Source organism: Anomaloglossus baeobatrachus, chromosome 6 (genome assembly GCF_048569485.1).
Source record: "Anomaloglossus baeobatrachus isolate aAnoBae1 chromosome 6, aAnoBae1.hap1, whole genome shotgun sequence".
Taxonomy (NCBI): domain Eukaryota; kingdom Metazoa; phylum Chordata; class Amphibia; order Anura; family Aromobatidae; genus Anomaloglossus; species Anomaloglossus baeobatrachus.
The window spans coordinates 262,908,981-262,922,835 of record NC_134358.1 but is presented as its reverse complement, the minus strand read 5'-3'; the positions used below and the strand labels follow the sequence as shown (position 1 = coordinate 262,922,835).

Sequence of the window (13,855 nt, the reverse complement as noted above, 5' to 3'; positions counted from 1 at the left end):
TATCCTGCTCACTGACTGGTTGAAAGAACCTGTATAGGGACGCTAGGGAGCTCAGGAGTCACCTTGAGTTGAGTGTAGGTGGTGCCCCCTCAGCCCTCTACCTAGCAGCAGGGACCTCTGTTGTCATGACCTCGGTGTGTCCTTTTTGTGGTGTTTTTTGATAGTGCATCCATCAGATGCCTGTTGTCTGATCGCATGTGTCACGCATTATATATGTACATCTCCAACTCCATGCGTGACACAAGTATTCTGAAAGACATAAACAATTTGACAATTCAGTTATCATCTTAAGACAATATGCGTTAAGTTGCAATCAAAAGCAAATGCTCATTATAGAAAATCACATGAATTTATTTTACTAGAACTGCAGGAATGATCTATTTCTAATTTAGTTCTTATTTTTCATGCAACATGAATGGACACATAATAAAAGTATTACATTAAAATAGTTGTGAGCAGCTGCATGCTTCTGCAGCATTATAATATACAAACTAATGAATATAGTAGCACATTTTATAAGATATGTGCAGATATTGACTATATGAATGATATTAGACTGCATTATTTCCAAATAGACTACACTGTTGAGTTACCTAGTGCACAATTAGCCAATTTGTGCATGCCCACTACCAGCCACAACAAGGTGTACCTTTCTTTGATGGGTTGTAGGTTGTTGCACTCTATGTTTTATATATAAAACAGTCATAGCAGCTTCCACCTGTTCACTCAGTAAATAGCATACACATTCAATAAATAAGACTGCTATAGGCGTAAGACTTCTGAAGTTAAAAGCTGTGAAAAGTCGCCCAGTTTTTGATACAACTCAAAGCTGTGTTAAAATTTTTTTAATTTTGGCGTTTTCTTGATATGTTTGTGTAGCGCCCCTGAAGCCATCAGGGTGCTGTAAGCTTCTGCATCCCCACCAGGATGCAGGGCCTACCTCCTTAGGGGCACAGAACTCCAGTACCAGTAACACCAAAAACCCAGGTAATCCCAGTTTTCCCCAACAATCCCCCATACAATGGTACTTAGCTAGCGTGGGACTATGGATGGCTCCCTAGAGGTGGAGCCACTCCAGTCCACTAGTTGACAGGTGGGAGGGGCAGACTTTGAAGAGTGGAGAGTAGAGAGTCTAGAGTTGATAGTGGAGGTGAAAAGGTGTGACTGAGCAACGTCCTGAAACGTCCTGACTCAGGTTTATGGTGACCTGGTACCCAGGACACTTGGTTGCTGGTGGAGTATGGTGGAGTACTCCCGGAACTATGCACCAACGGGGTACAGGACCCTAGGACAGGAAAGAGCTTCAAGCCGACCTGTCAACACCTGCACAGCATAGGGGACCATCAAGGACCTTGGTGACCCTAAAGAATCTGAAGACTTAGTCGCAAAGGAGAACTGGGGACAGGACCAGACACTCCAACCCCACAGGGTTAACACTACCGTCAGGCGAACAGAAGTGGACAAACCACAGACCAGGGACCCCCAGTTTTCCATACCATGGGGACCCAGTTAACAGAGACAGGTGCAGGAGAAGAAGGTACCAGAGAACCAGACTGGCACTGGGATGACGGGGACCTGGAGGTGAAACCAGCCGGCCTCGGACAATCAGTTAACATCCAAAGTGAGTAAACCAATTGCACTGAATACCTGTCTGGACTCCTTCTTCCAACGACTACTGCACCATACACTCACTGGGGCAATACCCTACTTGCGGAGGGACTACCATACTAGCTGCTAATACCATCATCCCCAGTAGAGACATTTTGCAGCGGCGGCTCCCTACATATAGCCGCAACACTGCAAGTGGCGTCACGAATAAACTTTATTCACCAATCCCCTGTAAATATCCCCATTACAAAAAGGGACCAGCGCATGGAACCAGGTAACGGCCACCATCGTGACATCCCCAAGACGTACACTGCCCGGAACTGAGTACCCCATATCCCTGGATGCTACATTTTTCCAATTCCAATAAAGTAAACACAGCTGGGACGGGGCAGGGTCATGGTTACTTGTGCTTGTCAAATAAGGAGCAGCGTTGATTGCTATGCCACAAATCTTACTCCAGTCCCTGAGGAACTTGCGTGCCTCTTCGTGAATCAGGAGCTTCTGTATCATAGCCATCTCTCTGTTACTAGAGAATTGTAACAAGATCTGGGCAGGAATCTCTCTTTGCCATCTGAGACTCCTCACATTAAATATAATTCCCTTTTCCTTTGGTGCTGAAAGGGTTAATGTCAGTTTTGCTTTCGAGCTGCTTAAGTCTCCTGGCCACAGGTTCTTCTGGTTGGTGACCACTCCCTTCCCCTATATATGGTCACATCTCCCAGTAGAGGGTGTCAGTTATTCTGAATACATTCTGTAGCTAGACCCGAAGGTGGAAGGAGCTGCTGGAACCCTTGTTGCAGTGAAGCGGTGTAGGCTGCAGTCTTGATGTTTGATTGCAACCGTGAACCTGGGCTTTATCTTTTTTGTTTCCCCTGTCTGTTTTACCTTCCCTTCTTGTCATATCAGTGCAGCAGTGGGACTAATAATCCTTACCTGCCAGCCCACGAGCCAGGGTTATTGCAGGGTCTCTCAGGGCTTCAGGTATCTTGCCCGGTGACAGGTGCAGAACTGCAGGTGAGTGCAGGAGGTGTCCAATCATTCCTTTCCCTAGCACAAGGGCCCACCATTGTTAAAGTCTCCCTGGTGTACTCCTTATTTGTGTCTTGCCCCATGCCGGACCTTCCCCTAGTTCGTAAGTGACATTCTGCCTTCAATACACTTATGCATCAAGTCTGGCATGAGCAAAGCCAATGAATTGTTGAATCAGGGCCTGTATGTCTAAATTAAAATGCATTTTTGACCCTGTGTTAGGTTCTTTATCAGCTTAAGGGTCTTTATCAGGCAACTGTATATTAGAGATTAGCCACCACCTTTATGTTCGAGTTCGGTTTGGTTCGTCAAACTTGGGGTGTGTTCGTCGAACGTTCGTCGAACACCTTCGAACACCTTCGAACACCATTGGAAGCAATGGCAGGCAAACACAAACACATACAAACATGCACAAACACGAACGCAGACACACATATTATGCTCACCTTACCTTCCGTTCCATCGCCCGCCTCCTGGGACTTGCAGCTCTCCGGTACAAGATGTGTATTGGGTAACCATCGCGACCGATGTCGGAACTTCCGCTGACAGAGCACTGACGTCAAAGGCAGGAGCCGCTTGCCTTTGATTGGCCAGCGCACTGCCTTTGAGTAGCGTCTGACAGAGTTCCTCCCTTGTCGTGATGGTTACCTGATACACATCCTGTAGCGGCAAACTACGTGTATCGGGTAACCATCGCGACGATGGAGGAACTTTCTCTGTCAGACGCTACTCAAAGGCAGCGCGCTGACCAATCAGAGGCAAGCGGCTCCTGCCTTTGACGTCAGCGCTCTGGAACTTCCGGCATCGGTCGCGATGGTTACCTGATACACATCTTGTAGTGGCGAGCTGCAGGTCCCAGGAGGCCGGCAATGGAATGGAAGGTAAGGTGAGCATAATATGTGTGTGTGTGTGTGTGTGTGTGTGTGTGCATGTATGTTTGTGTGTGTTTGTGTGTTTTTATACGTGTTTGTGCATGTGTGGAATGGCACAATAGGGGACCAGGATGGGACATTTAACAAGTTGTGGATGGAATTGTCTGCATTGCAATGATTTCCTATGGGAAATCTTGCTTTGCTAGACGAGTAACTTGGTTTATAAGCACACTCCCAGAACGGATTGCTCTTGTTAACCAAGGTTCCACTGTATTAACATTGAATGACAGTATTACTGTGAAAAGCCAGTTACGCTTTTGGTGATCGAACCGTTATTGAACATAACCTCGAACTGTCGAACTTGAAGCTAATTGTTTGCGTTCGTCGAACGACTCGAACATCACCTCAAAAGGGTCAAATTTGAGATTGGCGAACAGTTCGATTCGAACACCGCTCATCTCTACTGTATATCCAAAAACCAACATGTTTTCAACCCTGTAGCAGATTCTTAATCAGGATTCAGATCAGTGACTCGACAAACCTCCGTTAAAGGGTTGAGAACAAGTTTTATACCTAGACAAACATATGTTTTTAGACAAGTCTACATGTTCTTTAATTTCACTATACTAAAAACATAATTTACATCCCTCTGGATCAGAATTTTTGGAAGATAGCACCCATTTTATATATATATATATATATATATATATATATATATATATATATATAATTTTTATTTATTTGTTGGGTTTTTTTTCTTCAGATTTTTACTACCACACCTGAGAGCAGCATATTGTAGAGGCAGAGACTTTGAATCAAATGATGTATCGCCAAGTTTTCGGCCTCTTTATTTATATTGAAAGTGAGCTGCCTATCAGAGGAGTGGGTGGGGTTGAACATAGATGTGTGTGCTAGTTAAATCAATGATAATAAAATAGTGATGAAACTTAAAGAAAACACCACCACACACTGTAATAAAATACATATTGCTGAATTCTGTCTTAGCCCCTATCTCATGCTATCCTCAGATTACATAGAAAAAATCTGCTGATAGATTCTCCTAATTTCTGCTCATTATTTTAATTGTTTTTTATTTATTTTCATTGCTTAATATTAGGCAGAATGAAGTCTGTTGACTTGCTGCTACTGCTGTAACATGTTTCAATAGGGCTTATTATTGTCAAGATGACTATGAGATAGTGAGGAACTGGGGCTGATAGGCTGTACTTCAAGCTAGGGGGCGCTATGCTCCTTCCTGGTTCTGCTCTTGACCAGTCTGAATCTGAATCCCCCTCTCCCCATGGTGGGATGATACAGGATTGTGATGAAACACACAGATAAAGACAGACAATAGAAAACCAAAACTCTGTCACACAGCATGCACACACAAAGATTAAGACAATAAGAGATTCAGGAGAAAAAATGAGAGGTAGAAGGAAGCTACAAAAAAACAGGAGTAAAATTTACAACTGAACTAAGCAATAGGCACAACTTTTATGAAAAAGTCTGGAACACCACACCTCACAGACCAACAAAGACAAACTATAGCTGGCATGGGTAGAAAGACTAAACCAGCATAAATAGAAGGGACAAAAGATGTGATAGGCTTCCCCACAACATGTGTTCAAAGAAGCAAACAGACAAGCAGAGATTAAGGCTGTGTGCGCACGTTGCATTTTTTCCCCGCGTTAACGCTGCATTTTAAACTGCAGCATTTCAGTGCCAAATTGCATGTGTTCTGCTTCCCCAGCAAAGTCTATGAGAAGTCTGAAATTCAATGCACACTCTGCATTTTTAAACGCAGCATTTTGGATACCAAAAATTGCTGTGGAAAAAAAAGCAGCATGTCACTTCTTTTGTGCATTGTAGCTGCGTTCTCCACCCATTGAAATCAATGATGTGGGTCAAAACACAACCAAAATGCACTTGGACTGCATTTTTGTTGCGTTCGGCATGCTTTTTTGACAAACAAAATGCAGGTCTTTCGGTCTCTCTCTTTCAATGTCGATCAATCTCTCTCTGTCTGTCAATGTCGGTCAATCTCTCTCTGTCTATCGTCAGTTAATCTCTTTGTGTCTGTCGGTTGGTCTCTTTCTCTGTCAGTTGGTCGCTCTGTCTGTCTCTCCCTCTATCCATCGGTCAGTCTCTCCCTCTCTCTTTCATACTTACCGTTCATCACCGGCACGGCGCTGCACAGCTGTCACACTGCTCCGGCGGATTTTCCTCTTTTGAAAATGCCGGCCGCTCATTATTCCATCTTGTATTCACTGCTTGCCTTGGTGCGGTGGCAATTGGGGTAATAACGAGTTAATGGCAGCCCGTAGCTGCCACTAAGTCCTAGGTTAATCATGGCAGGCGTCTCCCCAAGATACCATCCATAATTAACCTGTAAGTCAAAGAAAATAAGAACACACATCCAAAAAATCCTTTATTTGGAATAAAAGACAAAAAAATCCACCCTCTTTCATTACTTTATTAAAATCCCCAAACAGCCCTCCAGGTCCAGCATAATCTACACGAGGTCCCCCAACGCTTTCAGCTCTGCTACATGAAACTGACAGGAGCGGCCATAGAACACCGCCACTGCTGTGAGCTCCATGCAGCAACTGAAGTGAGCCGCACGATCAGCGATGACGTCACTCAGGTTACCCGCGGACATCGCTGGATCCTCCAACTGTGACAGCAAGTCGCCCTAGTGAATAAAGTATGAAGTAAGCTGCGCGATCAGCGATGACGTCACTCAGGTTACCCTGAGAAACTATCGGGAGGAGTGTCAGTATCTGAAATCTGGCTAAAAGAGAAGCGCAGCAAAGAAAGCAGAACATAGAGTCTTATCTGAGAGATGAGCTATAAAATCAGGCAGTGTCAAGACTCACCTTGAATGGTTGTGAGAGTCAAAAGCACTAATGCACATCAAAACAACTGCGGCAGCCCCACGCGGAAATGGACAATTGAAAGGGTTAAATGCTGCACTGTTGCATAAGAGATTAGTGCAAGGGTGCTAGTTAGTGATTTATTTTCTACACATTTCGGAGAGTGCCAGGAAAAAATCACATACAGGGTACAGACAACAGGCAGGGTATATATAGAGACAAAAGAAATTGTAGTCACAGCCCACTTTTTGGAAAAAAAAAAAGGGTGGGAATGAACTCTTGTTTTTAGTAGGTAGCAGGGACTCAAACCCTAGTAGAGATAGGTGGAATATTATTTGAAGTGTAGCAGTATGCTGTGCTAAAGACAAAGGTCAAAGTAAAGGAGGAAAAAAGGAGAGAGGAGTGAAAGAAAGAGAATATCAATATTCAGATTGAACATGTAGTGATAATTAAATTGTTTTCAATACTCTTGTGTGCATAATTAGTGTACAAGTAGAGTTAGAAAAAATGAAAGGGAAAAACGGATTATAAAGATGTATTACTAGATTGTGGAAAAAAATTAGAAATATGAAAAAAGTGAAAAATAATTATTTATGATGTATGGCGGGGAAAAAAGAAAACTATCATAATTATAAATTGTGTGGAAACATATGTCAATTGGGAACATGTTGACTGTAAAAACAACCTAATAGATATTGTATACGTTCATTTATGGGTAAAATGTGGGAATCGAACATCAAAAATTAATCCTGAAGAAGGAGAGGGCACACTCCAAAACACAAAGAAAATAAATCACCAACTTGTACCCTTGGACTAATTTCTTCTGCAACTGCGCGGCGTTTAACTTTTTCCATTGTCTCTTGATTCCAGTATCTGCAAACTGAAAAGAGCACAACGCCATCATGACAGTCAGTGAAGTTTGTGCAAAACTCCGTGTGACAATTCTTACCAATAGCTGCTAGTCAAAACCAAATAATTTACTTATTTTTGTAAAGTTTATATATCATACTGTACCAGATATTCAGCCCTTGTAACTCATCAGCTCTCCATACACAATATGATGTCCCTGCAGTCTTCACATGCACACAGTACAATGTTCATGTAAGGAAGTGGTCGCCATATGAAGAACCTCCCCCTGTGGACCCCAACTATAATGTTTTATTCGATTTTAGGCTGGTTATGTTGCAAGTGCGGCCAGTGCCTTCTAGAGGCCAAAGAGGTACAGAGTCGTATTAAATGCTAAGTAAATGTATATTGTGCTCATAAGTGTGTTTAGAGGTGTGCCGCCCCTGCAGCAGTCGGACTGCTTGGATTCGGGGGATTTGCTGTGGCTCGAGGGTCCCCGGACCCGGGGCTCAGCGGCCACTCAAATAACAGGGGGAATTATGTACAAGGGGACAGTTCGTGATGTCACTCGTGGTGTGCGGTAAGGGAGTACCGCCGCTGCCGATGGGAGTACATGGGGTGGATGGAGCGGGGCAGTAAGATGATGGTCCCTTCATGGGTAGGGAAGGGCCCGGGGCTCCGTAGGGATGATGAATGGGATGGTGCAGGTGATTTGGGCAGGTCAGGACCCGGGGTGGCAAGTGTACTTACTCAGGCTGTGCAGTTGTTAGTGTGGCCAATAAGAAGACTCTGACACAGAAGTAAACCAAGTCTCTGGGTGCCGCTGCCATTCTGGGGAGCCTGTCCGGGTGTCCGTTCCCGCTGGTATTGCTTAGTGGTCCGGAGCCTGCCTCCATGCAAAATTGTGTAGATATTCCTGAGTGACCCTTCAGCCTGAAGCTGTCAAGGTCCCGCTGCCTATAGTGAAATAGTGGAGCTGTGCTCTTGATGGCTGACACTTGGGATTTCAGTGGGCTGAATAAGCTGGAAAGCCTTATCCCCCTCGTTGTGTTGATGCCTTTGAACTCTGAGCTCTTGGGGAAAGTTCATAAAGAGACTGTCCTCCACAGGTGAATTATCAGGTTGCATGAAGCTACTCCCTGATCTCAGGTCCTGTACCCCCACGTGCTCGGTACCGGTCCGGCTACTGGACTTCTGGTGCCAACCGTTCTCAAAAACTAAGTCTGCTATACCTCCTCCAATACCCTGAGACCGGGTCTCCGACTCCTCTGGTCCCATACCACCGTTTGCGACCCAACCAATGTCACACAGGGAGCTACAACTTCCTCAGCTCCTCTCTCTCTAAGGGCTACTACTCATCTCCAGGGAGCTGCTACTCCCAGCTCCTCACTCTTTGGGAGCTACAACTGAACTCCCTTTGTCCCTCGCACCAGTCTGCCTGACCCCTAGGCGGGTGGCCCTTTTCCAGCTAGACCACCCACTGGTGTGCATGACAGGGTGTGGTGTGAGGTATGGTTAGGATTTGAATGCTGATGAAAGCAATACCAGTAGGTAGTTAGGATCCAAGAACTATGGAGGCTGAGTTCTGCACCAAGAGAAAGGAGAGTGCAGTTCCCTGTGACACCCTGATAGAGTCAGGGGGGTCACATATGCCTTTAAGAGTATACAGTGTAATGTATTTTTTATAGAGCCTTTTATGATAGGAAAGAATATGCTAGTGCAATGTAGGGACCAGTGATCATGAGAGGGTTCAGTGATAGACAAGATATTACCAATGTTAGATTTAAGTTCAGCAGATAGATATTGAGACAGTGATGGTTAGGACACCAGAGTGGCATATAGATAGAGAAGATGTAGCAGAGGCATAAAGGTGGTTAGATAAACAGTGCTGGTGGAATGCAATAGCCAGGTATATCAGCCGCATTTCACAACAAGTGCACCAGGGGTTAAGGAAAAGGTTTAGCCCTTGGGAGGAGCTTGGGTACTAGATTCCTGGGATAGAGACAAAGTACAGGGAGAACAAGATGGCTGACTGAGGAGCAGGGTGTGAGTTGTGTCGGGGTCGGACCAGTCCCCCTATAAGCAGGTTCCTTTGTCGGCGGGCCTGCTAGTCAAACATAGGGGTACGCAGGACCCTCAGGCAGTGATACAGAGCAGAGCTGGGACCCTAGGTAATGGTCAGAGGTGGACCAGTCTGCTGTGAGAGAATGCCGCCAGGAGAAAAGACAGTATTAGAGTACAGAAAACGTTCAGCACAGTGCAAGTGTTCACAGAGAAAGAAAGGAACAGATAAATGACAAAGTAGAGAGGAAGGATTTAAAGTGACTGTAACCTGTATAAGAAACTCTGCTGAAGAACAAGTAAAGTTGTGTTTAAAAAAATAAACCCTGATTGTTATCATCTCCTTGCTTGAATTTGACCCAAGAGAAGAGAAGGAACTGAAGTATCCCCAGTGGCAAGTAAGTGGACGAACCCCAGATGTCCACTGGCCTGACAACCTACCTGTAGCAGGGCCAGGAGGCTGAACTTACAGTGGGCAAAAAAAGTATTTAGTCAGCCACCAATTGTGCAAGTTCTCCCACTTAAAAAGATGAGAGATGCCTGTAATTGACATCATAGGTAGACCACAACTATGAGAGACAAAATAAGAAAAACAAATCCAGAAAATCATCTTGTCTGATTTGGCAAGATTTTATTTGCAAATTATGGTGGAAAATAAGTATTTGGTCAATAACAAAAGTTCATCTCAACATTTTGTTGTATATCTTTTGTTGGCAATGACAGAGGTCAAACGTTTTCTGTAAGTCTTCACAAGGTTGGCACACACTGTTGGTGGTATGTTGGCCTATTCCTCCTTGCAGAACTCCTCTAGAGTAGTAATGTTTTAGGCCCATTGCTGGGCAACACAGACTGTAATCTCCCTCCAAAGGTTTTCAATGGGGTTGAAATCTGGAGACTGGCTCGACCACTCCAGGACCTTCATATGCTTCTTATAAAGCCACTCCTTCATTACCCTGGTGGTGTGAGTAAGATCATTATCATGCTGAAACACTCAGCCACATTTCATATTTAATGCCCTTGCTGATGGAAGGAGGTTTGCACTCAAAGTCTCACGATACCTGGCCCAATTCATTCTTTCATGTACATGGATCAGTCGTCCTGGTCCCTTTGCAGAGAAACAGCCCCAAAGCATAATGATGCCAGCTCCATGCTTCACAGTAAGTATGGTGTTTTTTGGATGCAAATCAGCATTCTGTCTCCTCCAAACACGACGAGTTGTATTTCTACCGAACAGTTCTACTTTGGCTTCATCAGACCACAGGACATTCTCCCAATACTCTTCTGGATAATCCAAATGCTCTCTAGCAAACTTCAGATGGGCCCAGACATGTACTGACTTAAGCCCGCTTTACACGCTGCAATGTATCGGCGGGGTCATGTCGTAAGTGACGCATATCCTGCATTGTAAGGTACATTGCAGTGTGTGACAGGTGCGTGTGATTGCGTTTGAACGTTAAAACGTTCATCGCATACACATTGTACCTTTCTCTAGAATTGCACGTCAGATTGTTCAACGTTCCCGGGGTAGCACACATCGCAGTGTGTGACACCCCGCGAATGATGAACAGATCTTACCTACGTCCTGCGGCTCCCGGCCCACAATGTGGAAGGAAGGAGATGAGCGGGATGTTTACGGGACGCCCAGCTCCGCCCCTCCGCTTCTATTGGCCGGCTGCCGCGTGACGTCGATGTGACGCCGAACGTCCCTCCAACTCCAGGAAGTGGATGTTCGCCGCCCACATCAAGGTCGTATGGAAGGTAAATACATGTGACGGGGGGGTTACTCGTATGTGCGGCACGTTCAACAAATTGAACGTGCTGCACATACGAGGGAGCGTTGCAAATCGCATACAATATCGTATGCGAAATTGCATCGTGTAAAGCAGGCTTTAAGCAAGGGGACACATCTGGCACTGCAGGATCTGAGTCCCTGGCAGCATAGTGTGTTACTGATGATTGCCTTTGTTACAGTGGTCCCAGCTCTATGCAGTTCATTCACTAGGTCCACCAGTGTGGTTCTGCGATTTCTGTTCACCGTTCTTGTGATCACTTTGACCCCATGGGCTGAGATCTTGCATGGAGCCCCAGATCGAGGAAGATTATCAGTGTTCTTGTATGTCTTCCATTTTCTTATTATTGCTCCCACAGTTGATTTCATCACACCAAGCTGCTTGCCTATTGCAGATTCAGTCTTCCCAGCATGGTGCAGGGCTGCAATTTTGTTTCTGGTGTCCTTCGACAGCTCTTTAGTCTTCACAATAGTGGAGTTTGGAGTGTGACTGTTTGAGGTTGTGGACAGGTGTCTTTTATACTGATAAGTTCAAACAGCTGCCATTACTACAGGAAATGAGTGGAGGACAGAGGAGCCTCATAAAGAAGAAGTTACAGGTCTGCGAGAGCCAGAAATCTTGCATATTTTTAGGTGACTAAATACTTATTGTCCACCAAAATTTGCAAATAAAATCTTGCCAAATCAGACAAGGTGATTTTCTGGATTTGGTGTACAGTATCATTTTGTCTCTCATAGTTGTGGTTTACCTATGATGTCAATTGCAGGCCTCTCTCAACTTTTTAAGTGGGAGAACTTGCACAATTGGTGGCTGACTAAATACTATTTTCCGCACTGTATACACAACACAGACCATGACTATACTGCCCCCTGTGCCCCCTGTTTACATTCACACACAGCCCCCCTGAAACTATATATTGTCCTTATATGAGCGCCACAAAGTATGATGCACCCACAAAGCTCCCAACAAAGTATGTTGCCCCCACACACTTCCCATACACACATTATGATGTTCACACACAGCCCCCCTGAAATTATGATGTTCTTTTAGGGCCACCACACAGTATGATGTCCATATATGGCTGTTACACAATATGATGCCCTTATATGGCCGCAACACAGTATGATGACCCCACAGTCTTCCTATGCACACAGTATGATGTCCACACACAGCCCCTGTGAAAGTATGATGTCCTTATATGGCTGTTGTTCCCACAAAGCTCACCACACAGTATGATGTCTCCACAGTCTTCATATGCACACATTATAAAAGCCACACCCAGTCCCCCTGGATATATGATGATGTCCTTATATGGCTGCCACACAGTATGATGTCCTTATATGGCCCTCACACAGTTTGATGTCCCCATAAAGCTCCCAACAGAGTATGATGCCTCCACATCACATGCACATGCGCACACTATGATGTCCATACCCAACCCTACTGAAAGTATGATGTCCTTCTATGTCCACCACACAGTATGATGTTCCCACAGTCTTCCCTTGCACACAGTATGATGGCCACACAGAGCCCTCCCAAAAGTATGATGTCCTTCTAGGGCCCACACACTGTATGATGTCCCTATAAAGCACATAACAAAGTATTATCTCTCCACAGTGTTCCCATGCACACAGTATAATGTCCACACAAAACCCCCCTGAGAGTATGCTGTCATTCCATGGTCACTGCACAGTATGATGTCCTCACAAAGTTCCCCACACAGTATTGTGGCGCCCTGGACAAGCCAGGACATCACAGGTACTACAACAACACACCCCACACCCCGGTTAGGCACATCAGTCACACACGCAAATCCTTGTTGCCTCCCTCCAGGAGCTGATGTCCACACCAGGTGGGGTGGAGCCAGGTGGTTGGCTCCACCCACCGAGGAGTTCACAGTCCTAGAGGCGGGAAAGGAAGTGAGAACAGTTAGGGAGAGTGAAGTGGAAGGAGTGAAGTGGTAGTAGAAGAGCAGTTTGACCGTGTCCGGGTACGTGGCCCGAGCACATACAGCAAGGTTGGCAGACGGTGGTGACCGTCTGCAGGAGAGGCCGATTGACGCATAACCGTAAGGACCGGGGACGGGCGGTGGCCCACTGGTACCAAACCAGGGAGCGAAGAGAAGCCAGCACCATTCGGCAGGGCCTACGGACCCCGACCAGGCTAGGAGTCGCCGTTAAACTGGTCAAATCCGTCAGCGACAGGAACCTCCGGGGTTTCCCAGCAGCAAAGACCCGACTGAAGGCAACCGCTCAACCGTGAAGGGAAATACAGCTACCGCCACAGCTAGAGTTCCCAGGGCCAGAGCCTGCGGGCAAAAAGGGGCTCCTCTGGCAAATACACCGCTGGGGAGTGGGTTACCGGTGGGAAGCCATCGGAGCCAAAGACACATTACAGGTGCAGGGAGAGACAGTCACCGCCAACCTACCGGGAGTGACCATCGCAGCCAGCTGCGGGACCCGTCCATCCAGCCGTTTGTTTTATCAGAGACTTCGTCTGCATCATTGGCTGAGTGAGTACTACCGAGCCGCCTGGCACTGCGCTGCCCTCCCGCGACCCTGCACCTCACCAAACCCCGCCATCCATCTTACAGTCACCATCATCGAGCCCCGGGACCCCCAAATCCTCCTACCCATGGAGGGGAAAGAAACATCTCGGCTGCTCACTGTCATCGCTCCCGGGATCCCCATCCAGAGCAGCAACTTCTCCACAACCGTGGGTGGCGTCACGGACAAAATCCCCAAACCCAAACCACTCCCTTTCACTCACGGGCGAG

The 13,855-nt window shown here is 46.0% G+C and overlaps 1 protein-coding gene across 1 annotated transcript in view; it reads left to right on the top strand.

Moving 5' to 3' along the window:
- Positions 1-13,855, top strand: part of CDH20 (cadherin 20) — a 759,598-nt gene that overhangs the window by 406,689 nt on the left and 339,054 nt on the right. The window lies entirely within an intron of this gene.